The 21,834-nt window shown below is 52.1% G+C and overlaps 1 protein-coding gene and 1 pseudogene across 2 annotated transcripts in view; one reads left to right on the plus strand and one right to left on the minus strand.

Moving 5' to 3' along the window:
- XKR6 (XK related 6) overlaps positions 1 to 21,834 on the minus strand; it is a 292,719-nt gene that overhangs the window by 43,761 nt on the left and 227,124 nt on the right. The window lies entirely within an intron of this gene.
- Positions 1,980 to 2,443, plus strand: LOC102745960 (large ribosomal subunit protein eL31 pseudogene; annotated as a pseudogene).

Genomic DNA, 21,834 nt, shown 5'->3' on the forward strand with positions numbered 1-21,834 from the left:
CTGCACTCTGCCAGGGGCTTTGGATCATGTGATAAGCATAGAAACATGCCCCACCCCCCACTGGGGCAGTGGCCCCAGGGAGCCCTAGGCGCGTGCGGCAGGAGGACGTGCCCACGCCTTTGTCATAAGCCTCAGGCGCAGGCTGTGGCTAAAACACTCCAGCGTTCCCTCGCTAGCCCACAGTGGATCTGTGGCGAATGAATGTGAACCATTCGAGGAGGCCTTTGGCTTACCCATATTCCCTCTTTGGGATCATATACCCCAGTGGCTTACCCTCCCATGGTACCCTTTCATTGGCCCTAGCTTTTCCCTTTCAGACTCTCACAAGCAGCAGTCCAGACCCTTCCCAGCTGTATTCAGGCATTAAACAGACATCATCGACTTCTGCTGCACGTCAGGTGCTGTGCTAGGTACGGGGGACCCAGCCTCGTCTCTGCCATTCTCCCTTTGCATGGAGCCTCCCCATCGCACCGCTCTGTGGGTCCCGATGGAAGATGCAGTCACTGTCCCGGTGGTGTGAGAATTTAAACTCTGGCTCTGGGAACCACCCTCTAGCTGTGAACACTGCCGTGGTGAGTGAGGAGCAGACTGAGGACGACTTGTGTGACAGACTCACTGATGGACTTGACCCTGGCATCAAGGTTTTCCTGCCATGTCCTGCTGCTGCCCTGTCCTGGCTGTGTGGCCTTGGGAACATTCTTACCCTCTGTGTTTCCTTCTCAGTGAATGAGCTCACGGGCCCTGGCACTACATTGACCCTGCAGACCTTGTAGGGTCTGGTCTGCTACTCAGAGATCTTTCCAGATCCGTGGTCACCCTGTAGGATTTGGGCCTTCTCCTCCCAGAGCATCCCCATCTACCCACCCCAAGGCTGCTGTCCTGCCTGGGAGAGGCTCAGCGTCTCCCAGGAGTGCAGCCCCTGCTCCTCCAAGTCCTCTTCTGTATCCCAGTCCGTCTCCAGCCTAGGAAGCCGGACAATGTCCTGTGCGCTGTTTCCTGGGGCCACCCAGGGAAGTAAGCTAAAAATAGAAATAGACGGTGGCATTCAGTGGAGGTTGCACTGAACCAGCCAGAGAGGCCAGCACACACTGCCAGGTGATGCCAAGCTAAGGCCCACTCGCCAATGTCCTGGGTGGCCTGGCCTTCCCGGGAGGCCCCCCAAAGTCAGGCACAAGAGAGGGTGGCAAAGGCTGGGGCGTTCCCCTGCACCCAGGCCAGAATTCTGCTGCGTAAGCCTCACACTCAGGCTGCTCGCTCCCAGACAGTGTCCCCGTTCTCGGCTGGGACACCCGGGAATGCAGGAAGAGTTGTGGCTCAGAGTCAGGAAGCCCGGGCCCCAGGGCTGCCTCTGCAGTTGACCAGCTTTAGGGCCTGGGACTCCTCGCCCCCTCTGCCTGACCCCAGACCCCCATCTGTAAAGTAAGGTGATGGGTGAGAATTTCCCAGTCCCTCCCAAATGTCCAGTTCTAAGGGGCAGCCAGGCAGACCCTCTATAACTGCTCCATAACCACCAGGGAGAAGGGCCCATCTTGGTGACCTGGCTCCGGCCTGCCTTCCCCCTTTCTTGGCAGCAGTGCCATGGAAGAGGTCACAAGAGGTGGGGCAACACCTCAGCCATATGGGCTGGGCTGAGAGCTGGCTCTGACCATGACGCTCACCAGCTCCACCCTGGCTGGAGGCCGGCATGGGAGGCAGTCTAGCCTTGGGCTTAGATCACCTGCCAGGCTGGAGATGCCTCATCTCCTGGGGCTCCCGAGGCCAGGAGGCCGCACGAACCCCTTCTAGGAGCCTGGCAGAGCTGAGAGCACCACCCTATGCCAGGAGTCCTTGGCAGGGCAGAGCGAGGCTGCACCAGGGATCACGGGTGCGGGTCTTTTCTGTCATTCCCACTGACCAGCCCAGAGATGGCTAGAAGCACACCAACATCACGAGAATCGATCTCTACATCCATAAAATGGGGATAAGAATCTCTTGTGGAGCTTTCCAACCAGGGCCCGGCAGAATGGCTCCCACGAAGAAGGGTGGCAAGAAGAAGAAGGGCCATTCTGCCATCAACGAGGTAGTGACCAGAGAATACACCATCAACATTCACAAGCGCATCCATGGAGTGGGTTTCAAGAAGCGTGCCCCTCAGGCACTCAAAGAGATCCGGAAATTTGCCATGAAGGAGACGGGAACTCCAGATGTGCGCATTGACACCAGGCTCAACAAAGCTGTCTGGGCCAAAGGAATAAGGAATGTTCCATACCGTATCCGTGTGTGGTTGTCCAGAAAACGTAATGAGGATGAAGATTCACCAAACAAGCTCTACACACTGGTTACCTATGTACCTGTCACCACTTTCAAAAATCTACAGACAGTTAATGTGGATGAGAACTAATCGCTGATTGTCAAATAAAGGTATAAAACTGCAAAAAAAAAAAAAAAATCTCTTGTGGATTCTCTTTTAACTTCCTGCAGGTGCAAGTGAAGAAAATAATGTGTCCGTACAACAGTCTTCATCTAACACATTCCAAGAACAGAAACAGCCTTGTCTCCTCCCTCAGACGGAGAACACTTAATAATTCATTCATTCATACCTCAGCACATTCTGAACAGAATTTGAGATGGCAGCAGCATATGATATAGTTGGCCATCACCACAGACCCTTCACTCACTCACTCGCCATCCTATCCCTCTCCCAAGATCGCCTGTGAGTAATTGTTGAACATTTTCTGTGAGGCAGGCAGTTTGCCTGAAGTCTCTCATGTGCCATCTTAATTAACCCTCATGGCTGTCCCATCAGGCAGGTATGATTTCCATGCCTTTTTGCACAGGAGCAACCTGAGATGATCTGTGACTTGCCCAAGGTCACAGCACAAGGATGGGGGAGCTGGGACTCACATCCAGGACTGACTGTGAGCCCCAGAACCTCAGCAGCGTGTTCTAAGGTCCCTCTGTGAAGGTGTTTGCAAAACTGCCAAGTGCTGCTCAGTTGGGGTCATTCATCCATCAGTTTCCCCAGGAGAAGCTCTCCTGGGCCAGTCCCTGGACCAACATGGCATCCCAGCCCCATCCCCATCCCCATCCTGCCCTTGGAAATCACTTTCCAGGAGCAGGCAGACCAAAAACAGAGGAGCAAATAAGTAACATCATTCCCCAGGGTGGTAAGTGCTGCAGGAGAAATAAAGCAGTTAAAGGGATGGAGATGGAGGAGCGCGTATTCGCGCGAATGTGTGTGCGCTCGCACACGCACACAGCAAGGGAGGCCTTTGAGGACATGACAGGGGGACCGTGGGCCCGAGTGGGGTGAGGGGCTGAGCCATGCAGAAGGAGCACCCAGGTGGCAGCTCAGAGAGGGGAATGGCTAGAGGAGGAGCAGCAAGGACACCATGTCCCCATGTATCTCTGCAACCTTACATAGTCCTTCTACCTCTCAGGACCCTAGTGTCCTCACCTGTAAAATGAGAAGGCTGGTCTGGGCAATCTTTACTGCCCTCATCTCCTTCCATGCCATCAGTGGGCATTTGGGACCAGAACCTGATCTTCTCCTGGGGGTGAGGGGCACACCTGGGGATATGTGGCCTAGCCTGGGGAGCTAGCAGCCCATCTTGTGTCCCTTACTCAGGCGATCTCTCTGGGAAGGGGTGCAGCCAGCAGGTGGTGCTGTCAAGCATCTCCTGGGCAGAGGACCCCAATAGGGACAGGTGTTAGGGAGCCCAGGGAACCTCCATGGCCAGCCCCAGCTTGAGCCAGCATGAAACGGGCCCACACGTGGCTGGTGGCCTCCGTGGAGGAGGGGATGGGAGGGATGCAGTTTCCTCCTTACCAGGCTTGAGATGGACATGGGGAGCCTGAGCCTGGGGAGGGGGCCAAAGCAAGGAGTCAGCATCTGGTCCCCATGACTGGATGAGACTGGGCCGGAGGCATGACAGGTGGACCAAGAGTCAAGCACAAGTCCCTGGACTTCCTTCAGTGGGCTGGGAGAGCATGGGATCAGCTTCGGTGTGATTCTGAGGCAGGCTAGGTGGCTGGGAGGAAGAGCCAGCTATAGAGATGTTTCTTCCTTCCCCTAGGCACAGCACAGGGTCTGCAGAATGGCCTCCCGTAGCTTCCCTGCACCCTCATGCCTAAGTCCCACCTGCCTCCAGGTCAGGCCATTACTGCTCCCTAATGGCAGAACATTTTCATCACCCCTGAACCCATTATCAGTCATTCCCTACCCCTCTCACCACAGCCCCTGGCAAGTACTACTCTGTTTTCTGTCTCTATGGGTTGCTATCCTGGGCATTTCATAGAAATGGAATCAAGCAATATGTGGTCTTTTGTGCCTGACTTCTTACACTTCGCATAGAACTTTCAAGGTTCCTCTGTATTGTGGCACATGTCCATACTTCTTTCCTTTCTGTTGCCAAATAATATTCCATTGGATGGATACACTACCTTTTTCCTCTATTCATCAGTTGACAAACATTTGGGTGGTTTCCTCTTTTTGGATACTATGAACAATGCTGCTGTGAACATTCATGTACAAGTTTTTGTGTGGATGTGTGGTTTCTAAGTTCTCAGCTATATACCTAGGAATGGAATCATCAGGTCATATAGTAACCCTAGTGTAACTTTTTGAGGCACTTCCAGGCTATTCTCCAGAGGGGTTACACCATTTTGTATTCCCACCAACAATGTATGAAGGTTCTAACTTCTCCACATCCTTTCCAACACTTGCCATCATCTGTCTTTTTTACTTTAGCCATCTTGTGGGTATCAAGTGACATCTCATTGTAATTTTCATTTGCATTTCCCTGATGACTAATGATGTTGAACATCTTGTCATGTACTTATCAGCCATTTGTATATCTTCTTTGGAATGATGGCTATTCAAAACTTTGTCCTTTTATAAATTGGCTTGTCTCTTTATTATTGATTTGTAAGAGCTCTTTATATATTCTAGAAACCAGTCCCTTATTAGATATATGATTTGTGAATATTTCTCCCATTCAATAGCCTGTCTCTTCACTTTCTTGATGTTTTTTGAAGCACAAAAGTTTTTAATTTTGGTAAGGTCTAACTTGTCGATTTTTTTCTTTTGTTGCTTGTGGTTTGGATGTCATATCTAAGAATGCTTTGCCTAACCCGAGGTCATAAAGATTTACTCCTATCTTTTCTTCTAAGAGTTTTATAGTTTTAGCTCTTACATTTAGGTCTATGATCCATGTTAGATGGTTTTTATGTGAGATGCAAGGTAAGAGCCCAACTTCATTCTTTTGCATGTAGATGGTCATTTGTCCCAGCATCCTTTGCTCAAAAGACTATCCTTTCCCCATTGAATTGTCCCAGCACCCTCGACAAATATCAATTGTCCATAAATCTAAGGGTTGTTTCTGGAAAATTCTGTTCCATTGACCAACACGTCTATCTTCATGATAGCACCATACTGTCTTGTTTACAACAGCTTATCGTGAGGTTGGAAAACAGAAAGTATAATTGCTCCAGTTTTGTGATTCTTTTTCGGGACTGCCTCTCTCTCTTTCTCTCTCTCTTGCCCCCTCTTTCCCTCCCTCCCTCTCTCCCTCCATCTCTTTCTTTCTGCCTTCTAACATGTATGGAGTGCAGACCAATGTCAAATACAAGCCTAAGTGTGTCATGTGTATTAACTCATTAACATGACCTGTGAGGTAGGTTCCATCATGGTCCCATTTTGCAGATGAAGAAACTGATGCACCAGGAAGTCAAGTAACTTGCCTAAGGCCACACATGTGGTTGGTGGCAGGGTTGGGAGGTGAACCATGTGGCTCTGTTTCTCTGACAGACACCCAGGGAGATGTCAGGGACATGGGAGTGAACCAGTCTGGGCTTTTATAAAGAAACAACTGGGGTGTAGAGAGGCTTGTCTAAGGTTCACTGTGACAGAGGTGGGATGAGACACAGGTCTGCAGATCTTGGTCTCTTCTGCCCACACTGGCCACTTCCCACTTCCATGTAGCCTTGCATGTTCATTCCAATGTGAACTTACCTTGTCAAAATGGTGGGAGGGACAAGGGGGCCATGCGGTGATTCCTTTGGCTCCTGGGCAAGGGGGTGGGGGCCATGATGCTGGACCAGGCTCTACACAGACCCATGGTCCTCCTCACAGGGAAAGGGGCCACAACCCACTCCCCAGGGAGCAGGGCCAGGACAAGGACTGCATGGGGTCACTCTTCCCACCATACTGTATCACACATCACTTTCTGTCTAGTGGCATCCCTAGAGTTTGTCTCTTTCCCCAAAACGTAAGTTCCAGGAGGTTAGTGGCCCCATTTCCCATCCTTGTGACCATGTGGCAGCAGGCCAGACCCCGGCAGGCACATAGCAGGCCTTGGCTGATGCTGGCTGAATGGGATAACTGAGTCATCTCTGCAGCCTCCCTCATTTGGGGTCTGGTCCCCCAGCTGTTAGTCAGCAGCTTTCATTGGATTAACACTGCATGGACCTCCCTGGTGCTGGATGCAGCCACCTCCTAGCTGCCATCACCCCTGCAGAGGGTCCCACTGGGCAGAGCCTGGCATGGAGGCCACATCTGTCTGTGAGCCACAGGCCCACTAGCCCAGCAAGAAGGTCAGAGCTGGGATGGCTGAGACTTCCCCTGCTCCAGGCAGGAAGTGGGGCTGCTGACTCATGAGCCACCTGCCTCTGCACCTCCCTCCTGTCTGTCCCAAGACATCCCCTCTTAACACATCTTAAGCCAAACCATTCCTCACTCCTTTTTTCATGCTCTAAGGAATCCTGAAATGCCCTTTCCCCTTCAACTGATTAACCCCTCACTATTCAAGACCGAGCCCAAACATCGCCTCTTGGAATTCACTCTGACTCTTTCCCCCATCTCCATTCCCCTGGGAAAAGTGCCCCTTCTCTGTTCCACTTCTCCCCCAGCACCTGTCACTATAGCCCCCAGTGCACACTGTAAGATAGTCTTAGTTTTGTGGTTGGTGTTTGTTTTTCCTTTTGTCTCCTTTATAAGATCATGAGCTCCTCGAGCAGGACTTGTCCACATAAGGCCGGGCTCATGGCCAGGCTCAGCTACTTTCTGAGACTGACGGAAGGAAGGAAGGAAGGAAGGAAGGAAGGATGGAAGGGAGGGAATGAGGGATGGGTGGAGGAAGAAGTGAGTAGACTAAATCAGTGGATGAATGAGACTGCAGGTTGTCCCAAGGAAAGCACTGGAAAAGTCACTCAGTGATCAAGATAGTCTTCAGATAGCTTTCAGTGAATTAGCGTTGCCCAGACAGCCCAGCTGACAGCTTAGCAAGGCTCCTCTTACCCCTGCAGGAGCCCCCAAGGGCCGGCTGGGAACCCACCTCCCCATCCTGGGCTCCTCCCTCTTCCCACATAGTTAGGACTCCCATGCCCCTCAAATCCTTCCTGTCACCGAGGAGAAAAATTGTTCAGGCTAATTCACATGGAGATGATAATGGCTTAAGGTATTATCCTTCCAAACAGAGGAGATAAATGCTCGGAATAAAAGGAATGATGGTTCCTGGAAGCCATGTTTCAGACAATACAATGACTCCCATTGCAGAGAGGACCCCACTCTCCTTTCTTCTAGAGGAAAGACTGGCTTTGCTTACTCTCACAGGCCTCTTTTCTGTAGAGAAGTCTGTCTGACTAGCCACAGAAATCCACCCTTGGACCAAAAGGCATACCTCTCCACAAACCAGGCAGAGCAACCAATGTATGCAACTCAGTGCGCTTCCCCATCTACTATTTCTCTTGAGTCTGTGATGTAGATGAAATAGGTATTATTATTCCCCTTTTATAGATGAGGAAACTGAGGGCTATAAGGGTGTGATTCAGTGAATTTCAGCCACGGGGACATTTAAGGTCATGCACTGCTGGCCAGGCTTGTCTTCTTGGGATCTCCAAAACCACCCTCCACAGCCATGGAGGTCTGCTCGCTCTCCCTAGCTTCATTCATCACGGGCACCCTGGAATATGAAGTCATCCTGTTTACAGGGAAGTCACTCCCAGAAATGGCTACCCAGGAGTCCACTAAAGGCCGAATTAGGTTCCCCCCAAATTCATATGTCGAAGTTACGACACCTCAGATTGACTGAATTTGGAAGCAGAATCTTTAAAAAGGTAATTGAGATAAATGAGGTCACTGGGGTCGTCCTGATCCAATATGACTAGTGTCCTCATAAGAAGAGGAGGGTAAGACAGACACAGACAGACTAAGGGATGGCCAGAAGAAGACACACTGAATTATGCCCCCTCCCACCAAATTCATATGTGAAGCCCTAGCCCCACCATGACTGATTTGGAGGTAGGGTCTTTAAGGAGGTAATTAAGGTTGAGATCATAAGAGTGAGGCCCTGATCCAGTAGGATCAGTTTCCTTACAAGAAGAGAGACGCCAGAGATCTCTCTCCCTCCATGCACACACAGGAGGGAAGGCCATGTGAGGACTCGGGGAGAAGGTGGCCATCTTCAAGCCAGGAAGAGAGGCCCCACCAGAAACTCACCCTGCCTACACCTTGGTCTCAGACTTTCAGCCTTCATAACTGTGAGAAAATGAGTTTAAGCCCCCCAGGCTGGGGGGCTTAGTTATAGAATTCATCACAAACTAACAGAATCCTAGGATCATCCATGTAGAAAGGGAGCCTCCATTTATTCATTCAGGAAACAGATACCACCTGAGTGCCAGGCCTGGTGGCCATCTGGCAAGGGGGTGGGGTGGGGCACAGAGTGTGGGCCAAGGGGTTCTGAACCCAGAAGTTCAAGTCCAATCCCTTTCCTGCTGTCAGTCATACCTTCCACATAAGCCAAATGAGGTAACACGTTGCAAAGGTAACAGAAAGTTAGAGGTAGAATGGGCAGGAATCTGACCCCTTCCTTTACGGATGAAGAGGCTCCAAGAGAGATGTGCCTCACTGGGATTTATTCCCAGGTCTCCCGGCTCCTGGCCTGTGTTTGTTCTGCCATCTCCTGCATTCCCTTGTGGGTCCCCTTCTACGGCTAGTTGTTGCCAGTGGGGAGGTTGCAGAAAGGAAAGCAGGGGCCACTTGGTTAATCACAAGTTGTGAATCTGCTGAACATCCCCCTGTGGCCCGAGGACTAGATTACCTTCTGTATCTCAGTGGTCACTTCCCTGGTTTTGTTTCCCTCTGTTTTCAGCCCAGCCTGAGATGCGCCAGCAGGTGGACAGTGGGGGCGGATGCTAGCGGTTCACCACGTCTCTAGCCCTGCCTCGGGCCTATCTTCTTGGTCCTGGGGCACCAGTTCTAGCCTTCCTACAAAGCGGGGGCTGAGGCCTGCCCCACACTCTGAGGAGAGTTCCCCAAGGAAGCAAAGAGCTCACGTGAGGTGGGAGAGGGTGAGACCCTGGCCAACTGCCAGCAGGGAGGGACACTCAGGCACAATGGGAGCCCAGCAAGCTCTAGGGAATCAGGAGTCTGCACCCACGCAGGGCGTTCCATGAGAAATTCAGCAGTGCCAAAGAAAGGGGACGGTCAAGCCAATGACTTCACAGAAGCCACAGCCAATAAGCAGAGCAAAATGGCTGGCTGCCTCCTCTGCCCCTCCCACCCCACCCTCCATCCCAGCGGCCATTGGGAAGAGACTGGACTAGAATTTGGTATTAAACTGCCTTCAGCTTCTCAGATACCTGTGAGGCCTCTCTCACATCTGCATCCCCATCAGAAGGAAGAAGCTCGTTCTCTCCTTATAGGTCTTTCCACACAGCTGGGCACCTCATGTGTGGAGGGAGCTTTGAGAAGCAGACCTGAGGTCCACTGAGTGCCCCCTGTTCCACTTACTCCCCTTCACGGTCACAGGCTCCCAGTGACGGGGAGATTAAGTGTCAACGTCTGGCAGCCTCCCAGGAGACAGACAGGCAGACCATGGGACACTGATGCCACGGCCACAGGAGGAAGAATTGAGAGGGCGTACAGGACAGATGGAGTCCTCACCTGCCAAGAGTCACTGACCCCCTGCTCTGATGCCCGATCTCACTCGTACAATGTGTTCTCATGCCTCCCTGGCCATCCAGTCCTGCCAACAGGGACCTTCACCTCATCCCAGGGCGGGCCTCCCCTTCCCTCCCCAGAGCCAGCCAAACTGGGGACTGGGGAAATCCTTGTGCACGAACATTGGCTTTTTTTTAATGCAGGAACGTGAACTACACCAAATTAAGAGCTAACAAGTATACCTAATCTTGGAATCACCACAATATTGTTATGCTTTTTTGTTAAACTGATACTTTAACTCGTAAAAAAAACTAGTGAATGATAGTTAGATTTGTAACTAATCACTGACATTTTCTAAGTGTACTAAACCAAAACAAAAAGAAGAAATGCACAGTGATTTGGAAAGTGTGTTGGTCCAGTGATGTGCTGTGTGACCTTGGGTAAGTCACTCGCCCTTTCTGGTCCTCAGGTTCCCTCGTTTATTTTAGGTTAGAGGATCTCAATGTCTCTTCTTGCTGTTTATCTATTCCCTGAATCTCAAAACAGTCTCCAAATGGACTCTGCACAGCCTTCCATGAGGTTCAATTCTCTGTCTGGATGATAACCAAGACAAGTCATCTGGAAAAGGAATGTTCTATATGTGCCATCTGTGAGGAGCCTGGGAAACAGAGGACCGAACCCTAGGACTCGGGGAGCCTGCTGACTCTTTGGAGCCGGCACTAATGTAATTATGTGATTAGGACGTTCATCTTGGTTTTCACTGTGCTTCATTTGGTTAAATCAAAAGTGACAATGAGCTGCCTGGTGGGTGAAGCCATTCTCCCAGGAGGGCCCATTTATTCTGGGCAGGGGTCATCCTGAGATCTGAGTATCCACTAGCAAGGCGGGCCATGTAGGAGGATTTGTCACATGGGAAGGAGTGTGCCTGCTTCTGTCAGGGTAGAGGTCATAGAAGCTGGGGGTGGAAAGGCCTGGGCCACCACCCAAGCCAACCTCCTTTCCCAGTTGGAGAAGCAGGCCCGGGTTGCTAGCTGACAAAGGTGTTGTCCATTTGCACCAGCGATTTCTCATCTTGGAACAGAGTGACTCACTCCTCTGTCCTGCAGGGGAATGAGAAGCTCAGCTGAGAAAGTAACACTGAGAGTCGGAGAGCCTCCGGAGAGAGAAAGCAGAAGGAGGTGTTAGGGGGAATCATTTACGTTCTGGTTATCTAGCTCTGAGGGCTCGGCAGCAAGTCCTGAGAGCATCCCTGTTGGGGGATGGGTCTCTCCTTCTGTGCGAAAGCTACCTCTACGCTTCGATGAGAACATATCAAGCCTAAGAAGGGGGTCCAACCCTCCTGGAGACTGGAGGACATACCTGTCCAGGGCTCCTGCAGCCAGAAGTGGGGTGCTGACACCCTCAGTTCTGACCACCTCTCCTCAGTCATCCTGGGTGTCTGCTTTCATTGTAGCTCCCCGGACATGGGCTCATGCCGAGATAATGCTGGTTTGCATGGTTTTCCCTGCTTTCCAGGTCGGCCAAAGGGCGTTTTCCAGTAATTCTCCTTTCCCTGCTCCCAAGTGAGCTCGGTGTGGAAACCACAGAAATGCAAGAGGGACGGGGCTCCCCCTGCTGCCAAATAGGAAGGGGTTACACTTGCTCTCTGAGGCCCCAGAGGGTGGGGGCAGATAGGAGCAACGGGTAGACGGTCTAGGGAAACTGGTTTTGCCCAGTGTACTAGTCAGCTCCAGCTGCTGTAACGAAATACAGTAGACCTGACAGCTCAAATCCCACAGTCCTAGAGGCTGGAAGTCCAAGATGAAGCCACTGGCAGATTCGGATCTGGGTGAGAGCCCACTTCCTGGCTTACAGACAGGGACCTTCTCGCTGTGTCCGCACAAGGTGGAGAGAGAGAGAGAGCGCTCTGGCCTCTTCTTCTTCTATGAGGACACAGTCTCATGATGGGGGCCCCACCCTCATGGCCTCATCTGATGCTAACTACCTCCTAAAGCCTCATCTCCAAATACCATTGCATGGGACTCCAAAACATGAATTTGGGGGAGTGGGGACACAAACATTCAGTCTATAACACTCTGCATTGGAAAAGACAGGAGGGAGAGGCCAAGGAATCAACCAGATACGCAGCTGGACACTCCTTCAGGCCCTTTGCTCTGTGTTCCTATGGCTCTGGGAGGAATCCGGGAATGGGTGGGCAGTGGTTCTCAGTGTCCCTTCCAAACACGAGCTGCCATGATCAGGGAAGGACTAGAGGGAAGCCCTGAGGAGCACAGAGTGTGGAGTTTAAGGTGGCACTCACTCTCAGGTGCTTACCCTGTGCTTACCCAACCCTGAAAGTGACAGTCTCCTCGCATTTGTGCTCCAGCATCTTGCTTGACTCCCACTAGTCCTGGTCCTGTCTTCAGCCTGCCCCGGAGTCCGGACTGCCTTGGGAGTGCACAGAGGTTTTTTCCTAGGCAGGTTGGTTCAGGTATAGGCTCCTTCAGGATGTCAAGAGAACCCTCGAGCCCATTAACCCATGAACACCAGGCAGTGTTCGAGGCATTAGCTTGATAGCCTCAGCCCCGGGGGGAAAGGAGGCATGAGTTCTCCTAAGGCAGGAGAGAACCTGGCTAAAGTGAGAGCTGAGGCTTTTGCTCTGATCAGGGAATAACCCCGTGTCTCCACTGGAGAGCAAGGAAATGAAAACTCATCACATTTCCACTGTGGGTGAGGTACTCATGCATCGTTAACTTATTTGATCCCCAGCACAGTCCAGCAAGGGAGGCTTGTTCTCAACTTACAGATAAGGAAACAGGCTCAGAGATGTAAAAGGATTTGTCCGAGGACACAGAACCGGAAGCCCAATCGGACACCAAGACCAGCTGCCTCAAGTTCCCAAGGCCCCAATTTTCATTTATTCTCTCACTGCCTCACTTACTCATCCATTCAGTCCCTCAAGAAATACTACTCGGGGCGCCTGGGTGGCTCAGTTGTTAAGCATCTGCCTTTGGCTCAGGTCATGTTCCCAGGGTACTGGGATCGAGCCCCGCATCGGGCTCCTTGCTCTGCGGGGAGCCTGCTTCTCCCTCTTCCACTCCCCCTGCTTGTGTTCCCTCTCTTGCTGTGTCTCTCTCTGTCAAATAAATAAATAAAATCTTTAAAAAAAAAAAAAGAAATACTACTTAAGGGCCGGGGCGCCGGGGTGGCTCAGTCGGTTAAGCATCTGACTCTCAGTTTCGGCTCAGGTCATGAGCTCATGGGTCACGGGATTGAGCTCTGCATCGGGTTCCCTGCTCAGTTACAGATTCTCTCCCTCTGCCCCTATCCGCCCCCCAATAAATAAATAAATAAATCTTAAAAAAAAAAAGGGAAATACTACTTAAGGGCCTATTGAGTGGCAGGAATTGTTCTAGGAGCTTGGGATACAGTTGGCTTTCTAGAGATGGGTAAGAGAGAAGCATGTAAGCTACCACACAACAGCACTATCAAGAAAGCAAAACCAGGGAGATGTGATAGGGAACGGTTGCACATGGCAGGTCAGGGAGGTCTCTCTGAGGAAGGGACATTTGTCCTGAGAACTGAATGACTAGGAGCCAGCCACGCAGAGACCTAGGGTGAGCACACTCAGGGCAGAGAGAAGGGTGAGGGTCCGGGTGCTGGAGGGAAGGTCAGGAGGGCTGAGACACTGTGGGCAGGGGACCAGTGACATAACACAAGGTTCGAGAGAAAAGCAGAGGGGAGGCCATGAGCCCATATAAGGAGTTGGGTTTTTCCTACACGTGGAAGCCGCTGATGAGACTGAAACAGCAAAGTGGCACGGTCCGATTTACCAATTAAGAAGATCATGCTTACTTTCGTGTGCCATCAAGCAGGGAAGCTGGGAGGCCACGGGGTAGGCAATTGGCTACTGGCAATATTCCAGACAAGGGAGGGTGGGGGCTTGGATGATGGTGGGAGCCTCGAGGTGGAGAGAAGTGGGTGGTGCACAATGGCTTTTAGACAGGAAGCTGCATGACTTCGTCACTGACTAGCCATGAGCTGGTGTCAGAGACAGGAATCGGGAAGGGGACTCACTGTAAGCCAGAACGCAGACACCGGCATGGCACTCAGAGCCGGACACAGTCAACATCTGATGAAGAACGGAAGGCAGGAACCCAAGAGAATTTCAAGATTGTCCCTTCGGGCAGAATTGCATTCATGTGGACCCACTAATATGGAGGCCGTACCTGGCTTGAGCGTCCCAGCAGCATCGTCCTGGCAAAACTGTACTCGGGTCCCAGAGGGAGGCAACCAGCACCCAGAATGTCAGAAACCAGAAATGTGCACTCTGATTTGCTTCTTTTTACATTTTAATTTAATTTTATTTTATTTTAAAGATATATTTATTTATTTTCGAGAAAGAGAGAGAGAGAGAAAGCACACACGGGAAGGGCAGAGGGAGAGGGAGAGAGAATCATGAGATCATGACCTGAGCCCAAACCAAGAGTCAAAGGCTTAACCGACTGAGCCACCCAGGCGCCCCTCTTTTTACCTTTTTTTTTTTAAGATTTTATTTATTTTGAGAGAGAGAACACAAGCAAGGGGGGGGCAGAGGGAGAAACAGACTCCCAACCCAGCAGGGAGCCTGATGTGGGGCTCGATCCCAGGATCCCGAGATCATGACCTGAGCCAAAGGCAGATGCTTGACTGAGCCACCCAGGCACCCCTCTTCTTACCTTTTGGTCATGGGGTCATGGTCACTTTGTTTCCCCACAACTCCGCTGTAATCCTGCTGTTGTGTGGGGATGTCATGAGTCTGCTTGGAGTCTGGCTATAGTGAACCCCAAGAGGGACGTCTCCTGGCTCTCCAGGAGACAGAAGGATTTGACTGCCTCCTTCCGGTGCTGTGGTCCAGGGAGAATTCTGTCTAAAGGGTGCAAGTGTATTTTTGTTTCTTTTTCATGTTTTGCATCTTTGGAACTTGAAAGGGGGATTGGGTTCAATGTCTCTTATCTCCTCTGCTCCATTTTTAGGTTGGTTCATATGTTTTTGAAGCTACTGAGGATCTCAGTTGGGGCCCCTGTCAGAATTTCCATGTATCCACTTTTCTTTGACCCTGAGCATCCTCAGTAGCCCCCCTACAACCACCCTGGGCCCCTGTGGTCTGAATACTCCATACAGCCAATGCTACTCTGCTCAGCCCCTCCAGTGGCCACCTGCTCACTCAGAGCTACAGCCCCCTCCCTGACTTTCCTCTCCCTCTCACTCACTTGGCTCCAGCCACACAGGTGGCCCTCAGCCATTTCAGACCTGCGCCTGCCTCAGGGTCTTTGCACGACCTGTTACCTCTACCTGGAATGCTCTTTCCCCAGAGATGAACATGACTCTCCTCTTCAGTCTGTTTCTTAGCAAAGCCTTTCCTGGCTGCCCTGTTCATCTTATTTTATTTTATTTTATTGAGATTTTATTTATTTGACAGAGAGAGAGGGAGAGAGAGAGAGCACAAGCAGGGGGAGTGGCAGACAGAGGGAGAGGGAGAGAAGCAGACTCCTTGCTGAGCAGGGAGCCCAACGCTGGGCTCAATCCACAGGACCCTGAGATCATGACCTGAGCCGAAGGCAGATGCTTAACCAACTGAGCCACCCAGGCGCCCCATGGCCACCCTGTTTAGAAGACCACCGCCCGCCCCCAACCCCTGCAGCTGAATGCTTCCCCTCCCCTTTTCTGCTTTAGTTTTCCCCAAGCCACTTTTATTATTTCAACTATTTTATACTGTTTTCCTTTATTTTACACTGTTTCTTGCCAGTCTGCCCCCACTAGAATGATCATGTCCTGAGGGCAGGGATTTTTGCTCGGTGTGAATCCCCAGGGCCTAAGATAGAGTCCGGCACAATGCAGGCCCTTCATAAGCATTCGCTGAGCCAATGAATGAGGTGAGCAGAGCATAAATGTGGGGTCAGGCCTGGGTTCAAATCCCAGCTCAGAGCCGTGTGCCACTGGGCAAGTTAGTGAACCTCTGTGTAGACATTGGTTTCCATGTCTCTAAAATGGGTAGCATAACCCCCACCTCAGAAGGTGGGTGTGAAGAAAGCGACCGTCCGGCATGGTGAAGGGCACAGAATAAAGATTCAATAGAATAAAATCTTAAAGAAAGGTGGGGGGGGATGCCTGGGTGGCTCAGTCGGTTAAGCGTCTGCCTTTGGCTCAGGTCATGATCTCAGGGTCCTGGGATCGAGCCCCGCATCAGGCTCCCTGCTCAGCGGGAAGCCTGCTTCTCCCTTTCCTCCCAGCTCGTGCTCACTCGTGCTCTCTGTCACTATCTCTCTCTCTCTCTCTCAAATAAATAAATAAAATCTTAAAAAAAAAAAAAGGATTCAATAAATACTAGCATTTCGCCGTCTCCTGCACACCCCCAACCACAAATGTCAGTGGCTACAGAATTCATTGGTGGTGATGGAAGTGCTCAGTGTGTCCAGACGGGTACCCTGTGTGGGGCATTGCCAGGCTTCCAGAGTCCTCAGACTGGAAGGTGTTCCGAGCCCTCAAGTACCACTTGGGGTCCTTCTCCTGGGAGTCCTGGATTGCATTTACTCCCCCAACCTACTGCCCCAGGGCAGAGACCGCGTGCAGCCTTTATGTATCCCAGGGGACACCTTGCATGGAAAATCAGTTGTGGGAGAAATAAGTATAAACCCTGCACCTCCACACCCTCCTGGGGCTTCCAGGACACCAATCTTCTCAGCTCTGCGAGCCTGAAGCACATTGAACCCCTCAGGGCCTGTCCTGCCAATTCTGAGTCTTACTCAGGGCTGCAGCTCAGCCCTGGAGTTTCAAAACCACAGAAGGAGCAAGGGCTCCCAGTTGCAGGGCCGCAGATTCCCCACATGAGAACAACCATGACACACACTTCTCCCCAAATGCAGCTCAGTTCCCCAGGAACACACGGGGACACAGTCCCTGAGCACTTCCATCAGGAGAAACGACACCACCACTGCTGCAGGCATTCAGGCAACATTGCCTTGGTCTGGAACACAAAGGAAATCCCAGTAATTGCCCCAGAAGTCTCCCAGCAATCTGCTCCTGCCTGTCCCCATGACCTCCACTCACCAGGTGCTCCCTGCCCATCCTGGAGCCGGCCCTGGCCAGCGCAGAGGCCCATTACCTTCTCAGTTTCTCCAGCAACGGCAGCTTGGGACCCGTTTTGCTGCCAGCCCTGCTCCTGATGCCAAGGGCATGAGCCTGGGCTAATGTCAGCAGCAGTCTCTGAAAGCCCTTTTCCCTGCACGTGGCCCCCATGCACGGGACTGCATTCTGACTCACTTTCCCTGGCCGGCACTCCAGGATCCTGCAACAGCTGCAGTCCACAATACCTTGCACATCTTTTTCCAACCCTTTTCCATCAGGGGCCAAACTGTTCTAGATCTCCTTCCCTCCCCTCTTCCTTGAAAGGGCTGGCCAAGAGCCGCCAGCTGGTGGGGACTACACGATGGCCATGGCTGTGGGTTGGGCATATGCCCCTGATCGGCTCACTGTAGAGGGAACAGACATGTAATGGAAGGCCAGGCTCCACTGGTCCCCTGAGGGCTCTGAGAGCCCACAGACAAACCCACATGCGGAGTCGCCTGGAGGCACCTGTCCCTCCGCTTTGCTGTCGCCGGCTGCCACCTAGCACAATGCCTGGTGCGCGGAGAGCAGCCGGCTGCGAGAATGCAGGTGGGAGGAATACAAGAATATGGCAATGCTCTGGCTTTCTGGTCATTTTACACAGTAATCTCAGGCACTCAGGGGCTCTCGGGGAGCAGTTCCAGATTACTCTCTTTCCAGAAGGAAAACCAAGGCAGCCAACAGCTCACTTGAGACTCGGAGGGTGGGAGGGGTGGAGGGCTTGATGCCTGAAAGCACTCTCTTTTGCCAGCAGTGGCTGGGTGTTGCCGGGGCAACAGACGGCTGTCTGACAGGATTTGGCAATTAACTCTTACTTCGCGCAAAACACGAAAGTGAGAAGGATTTAACAGATGTTCTTGCTTCCGACAGTTCGCGCAGCGGAGAGATGCTTGTGAGGCATCTGGTCTGGGCCGAGTAAAGGCACTTCCGACTTCCTCGTGGTACTGGCTCACGCCCAGCAGGTGCAGCCTGCCCGGTTCCCCGGGAACCAAAGAACGGTCTTCAACGTCCCAAATAATCAGTTTCCTCAAGGGCACCAAGCTCCCCCGCCAACCCGGGCTCAGGAGGCTGAGTTGGAATCTTTTTCAGCCGCAGTGATACCAAACGGTCTACAGTGGGGGCTCTCCAACTTCAGAGTGGGTCAGAATCACCCCGGGGGGCGGGGTGGGGGGGGAGGTATTTGTTTGCTAAAACACATATTGCCGGGCCCCACCCGCAGAGTTTCTGATTCGGCGTGTCTGAGGAGGGGCCCGAGAATTTGCATTTCTGACAAGTTCCCAAAGGATGCTGCTACCCCTGGTCCCGCACCACGCTTCGAGACCACGGGTCAATATAGCCTTGCCACCCAAATCATGGTGCTGTACGGGCAGGGTCAGCAGCACTCGGACATTTGTGGGAATGCAAGTTCTCAGGCCCTGTGCTCCAATGGCCAGAACAGAATCTCTGGGGGTAGGGCCCAGGAATCTGCGTTTTAGCAAGGCCTCCAGGGGATGCTGCCGCACACTCACGTTTGAGGAGCGCTGGTCCGAGGCAGCGGTGCTTGAACGCTTGCTGCCTATTAGAAAGACCTGAGGAACAGTTTGCGCGCTTAGCTGCCCTCTGATCTCTGCTGGTGGACGGCAGGCCTCGCTCCTGTCTGGAGCTCCCCAGGTAATGACAAGGCGCTGAAGCCTGAGAACCTCTGGTCCGGAGGCCCACTTGACAAGTGTGGTCTCACCCAGGAGTGGTTGGAAATGCAGAGGCTCAGGCTCCACATCTGCCGAACCGGAATTCCCATTTCCATGCGATCTCTCAGGGGTTGGTATGCACGATCGAGTTTAAGTTCCTTTGATCTAGAGACCCCTCCTGCCCTTACCGACTTAGTATGACCTACAAACAAGGCATTCATCCTCTTTGAGCCTCAGTTTACTCATCTGTAAAATAGGTTACTACATAAACCAGGAACAGTGTACCACTGATACGGTGGTTGTGAGATCAAGGAGATAACACAAGAACTGTGTCCTCGTAAGTTGTGTAGGAAAACTTCCAGCCTCCCAGAGAGCCTGGAGTGCCAACTCTTCAGCCTTTCCTAATTGTCTGGCTCCCCTTTGGTCTACTAGTCCTTGGAGCTCAGCCAGGAGCCTGAGTGCCTTGGCCAACTTGGAGGTACCAAAACTAGGTGGCAAGTTCAGGCCAGAGCCAGGGTGGAGGAAAGGGAGCATGGGGTGCTGGCCTGAGGCAATGGGCTAAGGCCGAAGAGGGCCTGGCCCTGAACTGGGGATGTGACCACAGGAAGTGGGACAGGTCCAGATGAGATAGGAGAGGCAGTGGGCTCTGAGCAGCAAGGAAGAAGGGCAGCACTGGTTCAGCACGAAGGAGCAAATGTAGGGTTTCCGCCCTGCCTTCCTTCTCCAGAAGGCTCCTATTCTGCTGGTTTAGGGCAAGGAATAAGGCTCTGGCTGGACAAGCACTGGAGATCAGAGACCTGGTCGTGAGGGTGTCCAGACAGTGGACATCCCCTGCTCAGAGCACAACCCCAAGGACCCCCACCGCTGCCAATGAGAACAGAGATGGAGAACACCTGCACTTCAGACCTCCTCCGAGAGCCATCCTCTCGGGCATCGTGGGACAGGGGATGGGCGGGGTGGGTGGGCACCCCCACAGCACCCTGCTGCTTCTCGGAGGCCCTTGGCCTGGTCCTTCTGTTGCTTCTTCTTGCATCCAGTTCTTGTTAACCTGGGATCCTAGTGCTCAAGACGATGGGAGTCATTTCTCCCTTCCCAGCCTTGCAACCTGGTTTACCCTTGAGTTTGCTCCTTCTGGGGACTCCCTGGTTCTCCTCCTTCCTCCTGACAGCCAAAGGGAAAAGTGCATTCGCAGACTAGACACGACTTTCCCATTTAAAATTAAGCACAGAGAGCCTATCATTTAAATCAATAAGTAAAAATCAATCAATCAATAACAGAAACTACAGGTCTCCTTCCATTCCTGTGGCACTAGAATTTTCCATCTGGCCTGCAGATGCTCTCCATGTTGTGTGCCCCAGGGGGCTACAATCTGTCCATGGACTCCCTTGCCCTCTTCTGGGTGGGTTTAGTCAGTGAGGAGCATGAGCAGGAAGTCGGGGACAAGGCGGGAGCCCACCTGGGGGTTGTGTCCCTGACCTAGCTTCTGTGGGTGGTCCTCACTGCACAGCTCATTCTGGACCACAGCGACGGCTGTCTCCCCTCGCCCACTCGGGGCTCAGAGTGTTAACAGCTCCCTGCTGTTTCTGGCTCTGGGACGCTGCACCAGCTCTCGGCATTCTGCCTACACTCTGCCCACCATCCTTATTAAATTCTCCCTGACCTACCAGCTTGACAGTGCTTGCTATTTTCCTGCCTGAACATGACCTGACACACCGAAGAGATGGAGGGGCAGGAGGAAAAGAAAGCAGGGGGACAGTGAGGAAAAGAATAGGAAGAATGGTATGGAGAAGAAAGAAGGGAGAGAGGAAGGGGAGCTCCGGGGCCTGGGGAAGCCACGAGCCTACCTCCGCAGTTTCTCCTCCCCACAATGGAAAGTGCTATCCTTTCCTTTTTAACTTCAAATCTGATTTGTGGCATGAAGACCTGCTTTCCACCTACAGGTTGAAATTGAAAGTGAAAAGGGAGCACGAAAAGGAAGCACAAAATGTCTGAGGCTTTTAGAAATTTCCTCAGGAGTTTTAAGCAGCAGGTGCCAACCTTGAATGTGCCAGAGTCACACCCTTGGGGTCCTTGACAAAAATCCCTATTCTTGGAAACTACCTTTAGAAATTCTTATGTCCTAGGTTGGGGCTTGGACCTCAAAATCGATATTTTCACAAGCAGCCCAGGGCTCCCGAAGCAGCTGGTCCCACGTGCCACTGTGGGAAACTCCAGCTTGGACACCTTGCACGTGAATGTCTCGGTAACACTCGTGAACTGCCGGTTCTTTTTTTTTTTTTTTTTTAATTTTATTTATTTATTTGACAGAGAGAGACACAGCGAGAGAGGGAACACAAGCAGGTGGAATGGGAGAGGGAGAAGCAGGCTTCCCGCGGATCAGGGAGCCCGATGCGGGGCTCGATCCCACGACCCTGGGATCATGACCTGAGCCGAAGGCAGACGCTTAACGACTGAGCCACCCAGGCGCCCCTGACCTGCCGGTTCTTGGAAGCTGTCGGACTCTTAAGAAATCACAGTCCGGTGTTCTCAAACCAAGCTGGGCCTGGCTGGAGACGTTACCTAGAGGAATCCAAAGAAAGTCAGTGAAAAGGACTGTTCAGGAATAGATTTAATTAAAGATGATGGGTTGGATTATATAGATTAGTAGGTGAAAGGTCTCCCTATGAATGGAGTGGAACAAGAGGAATGTGGGCCCCTAACCGCATGCAGGCGTTCCTGGCCAGAACTTACAGCATTAGAGGAAATGGAGAATGTGCAATAAGCCCAAAGAGAAGAGCAACGACAGAATTAAGGGCTAGATGGGGGTCATTATAAAAGACCCAAGGAGCCCTGCAATTCAGCCTTGAGACAAGCACGTAATAGCACTCTTTAAGAGTGAAGGGCCATTGAGGGGAAATGGAAGCACCACCTGCCCCTTTCACTGAGGCCTGAGCTCAAGTAAGGTCAAGGGCTCAGCCTTCAACTCCTGCCCAGGGGCCACTCGACACTGACGGTGGCGCCCTCCTCCAAAGAGCCTACTACCAAGCCTGACTCCCGTGCAACTGGGACAGTTTATCTGCAGTTCAACCAAAGATGGGATGCATCAGGTGGCCTTGGTTCACAACCATAGTTTGGCTTCTCACC

This window comes from Leptonychotes weddellii, chromosome 2 (genome assembly GCF_054177405.1).
Source record: "Leptonychotes weddellii isolate Sample4059 chromosome 2, ASM5417740v2, whole genome shotgun sequence".
NCBI lineage: Eukaryota > Metazoa > Chordata > Mammalia > Carnivora > Phocidae > Leptonychotes > Leptonychotes weddellii.